We start from the raw sequence: 4,424 nt of genomic DNA, 5'->3' as shown, positions 1-4,424 counted from the left end.
TGAAATCCAAATCTCAAAGTCCAAACCCGAAATTTGGAATCAAAATAAAAAATAAAACCTCAAATCCTATACCCAAAACAAAAAGAAAAAAATTAAAATTTATATTCAATTATGTTAAATAAAGTTAATGTAGTATTTATTTTAAGTCCTTCAATATGTTTGATTTTACTCCAATGAAGATTAGTCATTGTATTATTAGCTAATGGTATGTGAAACCTATGCGCTGCATCATATATTAATCATTTTAATTTTATTGAAGTATATAAATTCTATGAGAAAGTAACATGGCTGAAACCTTAAACTTGGAACTCACAATTCATTTATCACTAAACTAATAACTAGTTGCCACCTTCTTTATTTATTATTGTATTATTAGTTTTCTTTTTCGTAATTCCCACATAACATAATTTATGTTGAAATACTGTTGACAACTTGCTCTCCCAAGCTTTGAAATCTTCTATAAATAGCAATATGGGGAAGTGGTTCATAGGCAGAGTTGCTAGTCTAGTGTCTTCGTCCCTAGTTTTCGATATATCAAGCAAGCTTTTTTAAGCTATTGCTTGGCTATATCTTCTCTCCCTTTAGATCATATATAGATTCACAAAACAATTCAAATTATGGCACAAAACAAGCAACTCTCCTTTCTTGTTCTCCTTTTGCTTGTTTCCTTCCTGCAAATTCAGTGCATTGTCGGAAGGCCTTTGATATTGGATCAGAAGGAAACAGGGACTGAAGGCAATAAAGCTGTTGTTGCCAACACGCAGTCTCTAGCTCCACCTTCACCACCAACACCGAGTGTGGCTGTCGGAGCAACTGAAACTCCGCCACCCAAAAATGCAAACGATTTCAGGCCTACAGCTCCTGGCCACAGTCCGGGAGTTGGCCATTCCCTTCAAAACTAGGTTAAAAAACGAAGTGTTTCATCACCATCGTGCATGGTGACAGTAGAAGAGTTCATCCTGGTTAGGTTTCTCTATTATTTGACATGTGTTTGGTTTCAATTTCAGTTTGAGGTAAATTAGGTTTGAGTGTTGTTTGGAAATGGGAAATTGATCATTTGTACTTTGTCTGTTAAATGCTCAAATCTAGAAAAAAAAAATGTATGCAAAATATTGTTAGTGAAGTCAATTAGGCAATGAAATTCAAGGGTTTTTTCAAGCTCAACTGCATGATTCAAAAGATCGACGAACGAATGAGTGATAGTGGTATAAGTTCACTTTCCAATAAATTAATTTATTCTCATTCTCTGTAATATTAAAAAGAGTCATATATGACTAAATTTCCACATAAATAATATTTATTATTTAAAAAACTGTCATTTATCAGTTTAATAAAATTATAATTTAAAAGTTTGTATGATTTTGAAAATAAAATATTTTACTTGTGCAAAAAAAATCTTGTAATCTTTTAAACCCTAAATTTATTTGATTCTTTTCAATAATGTAAATATAAAATTTATTTATTTAAAATAGAAAATTTAATTTATCCACTGCAATAAAGGAACATCACAAATACTTTACTCGTTTTCTGTTCTAAAATGGGAAATAACACTTATTTAGCATAAAGTTTATGTTTAATCGACCTTCATTAAGTAGCTAGTTAACTGAGTCAAAATCCATGAATCAAATATTAGTATATGCATTCAATACAATGTGCAATAATCTGCTATGCTATCGGCATATATTATATGATCTCAAGCAAATATCAGATATGAATGTGACCATTTTGTGACCTAAAGATCCACTCCTCGACCTAGGGGTTAGAGAAAAGAATTATCAACTTGGTTATATAATTGAAGACAGCCGCAGTTCAAAATTCTTAATTTTTTTTTAATATCTCGCATAATTTTTTTATACAATGTTTAAAACTATTTATAATTCATTCTCAACTATTAAATAAGAGGATAAATATGCTTCAGTGCATTCGAACCTACCTCCTCATAACGCCAATGCTCAGTTGGCCTCTTGCATCAAGTTCAAATGAAGGATTTGGGGTTTATGTTTAGGTCCCTTTTGGATGTTGGACAATGAGATTGACTTCGATAAGGTTAAAAATTGTAATGGTGGTGAGACTAATTGTTGTAGTGATGAGATATTGTAGCAATGAGATTCAAATCAGTAATCGATTATGTGTTTAGATTCAAAAGCAACTATTAATGATGAGATAAGAATAAAAAAATCTCCAAGTCCCTGTACTTTTTTACTTTATATATTGCTAATAAAATAATAATACATATCATAAATTTTTTTGTTATTATTGATGTAATTATTTATTGTGTATTTTAGGTTAAAATGCTTCAAGTCCATGTACTTTTGTACATTTGAAATTTAGTCTTTTAATTTTATTTTTATAAATTTAATTCCTTTACTTTTTTTTATTTAAAATGCAAGTGAATTTGTTAATACTGTTAATTTTTTTGTTAAATTCGATGTATTACAACATCCTTTTTTGTTATAGGACTATCAAGTGAGTAATTTTTATTTCAAAAGATTACACCATCGAATTTAATGGAATAATTTTAACAATGTAAACAATTGGATCAGAATGTTTAAATCCGAAAAATAGAAAAACTAAATTCTTAGAAATAAAAGTAAAAGGACAAAATTTTAAATAGTAAAAAGACTTAGAAGTTAAAAATATTTTAATTAATAGTTATTTAAACACTTCTAACACCTTCGGATAAAAAAAACATGGTGAAAAGTAAGGCTAAAAGTTTATTAACTCACTACACTGGAGGCTAGAACTCCGGTTTCTTCAATCTCACTTCACTGATGTTATTCAAATACCACTCAATGATTCAGTAGTAATTATTTTTATCTTAAACACAGATTCAATTGTATCCAAAAGGAACCTTAGGGTTAATTTATGTCGCATCAGAAAAAATATCAACATCGTAAGACACAGAAAGCAAGTAAAAGAATAGAGAACATAAATTGTGTCGTCTTCAGTGCATAGTATACGTATTAATGTATATGTGAAGTATATATGTCATCAGTACGTATAACAGTTATTAGTAAGAATCAGAAGAATATATGCATGGAAGATTCCTTCTTCTCGGAATTGATTTAATTATTTTTAACAATTACAAACTGCACAGCCTAGCATGGCCTGGCATGGCAGGGAATCAAATATATTTTGTTCCCTTGTTTCGGCTTTACAAAGGGTTAAAAAAGTTACTAGCAGTCTTTCAAAGGGTTATTACCAGAGGATGGGGACTTCCTCAGATGCAGGAACCAACCATTAAGAAAAAAAATTAAGCCCTTTTTGCAAAGATTCTTAATATATAATGAATTATTCTTCTCTAAGTGGAGGGGTTTTAACTTTGAATTGGTGCTCATCATTTGCTTGGTTTTTGACTTGATCAACCAAGACAAACCCAAGATTATTTCTTTAGTATAAAGAAATGTAAAGTGGAGGTGACACTCTCTTTGGTTGGTGCCCTTCTCTTTTTGATTAATTATGGGCTTCACTGACTATAACCACGACAGTGCACAAGCATGCAAATTAAACAACAATGACTTCAAAGACTTGCATTTTGATTGCATGGCTAGCTAGGCTGAAGAAGAAGATTCCAAGTTGATTACTAATTTAGACAATAAGTTCTATATGTTTACAGTTAAAGCCAAATAGTTACTTGAGACCAATTTGCAGCAGGCTCTCCACTGTTAAACTATAGTGGAGTATTATTACATTAATATAATTAAGCAATAGACAGTTTTGTCTTTAAAGCTGTACTATCTAATTTGTTTAAGCCACGCTAGTACATCAATCTATGTAAGCTTTTTCCACATAGTGGGCGGATCTTTAAAGTGGCATGCCTTCATTCCATTTTATTTTATTAAGCTCCCACTCCATAGGGTGAAGGTTTTTTGCATTTAGAAACCTGCAAAAAATCAAAAGCAAGATTCATATCAATATCAACTTATGACACTGATATTTGGTCAAATGTCGGCTGTACTATGAACCATCTATCGAAACCATTTTCTTAAAAAGAGAGGTCGACTAGGATTTTGAAAATGAAAAAAAATATGAGAGTCGCCACCAATCTTTTTTTATAAGGTGTGATTGGGTCACCTTGAAAAGTGGTTGTTTTTAATAAATGATTTTATTTTATTAAAACAATAATTTTGATCCACGAAATTCAGAAAGATGGGTTCGGGAGTCGGTTACGTACGAGGAAAGGTTAGCACCCTCGTAACGCCCAGAAATTGATACCTAGTTGATTAATTAGTGTCTTAGTGTCAAGAATTGAGAATTTAAAAGATTTCAAAATATACGATCTTTTTGAAAGTTTTCGAGAAATGGGCACATTTCACGTTAATTGAGAAAGAGAATTACGTCCTGTAAGTTAGAACACGATATCACTTTAAAAACTTATGCTTTAAAAGAGGTCCGTGTATTTAAATTTATCGAGAAAATCGAAA

This window comes from Gossypium raimondii, chromosome 2, assembly GCF_025698545.1.
Source record: "Gossypium raimondii isolate GPD5lz chromosome 2, ASM2569854v1, whole genome shotgun sequence".
Lineage (NCBI taxonomy): Eukaryota > Viridiplantae > Streptophyta > Magnoliopsida > Malvales > Malvaceae > Gossypium > Gossypium raimondii.
The sequence above is the reverse complement of the archived record's forward strand: the minus strand, read 5'-3'. Positions refer to the sequence as shown.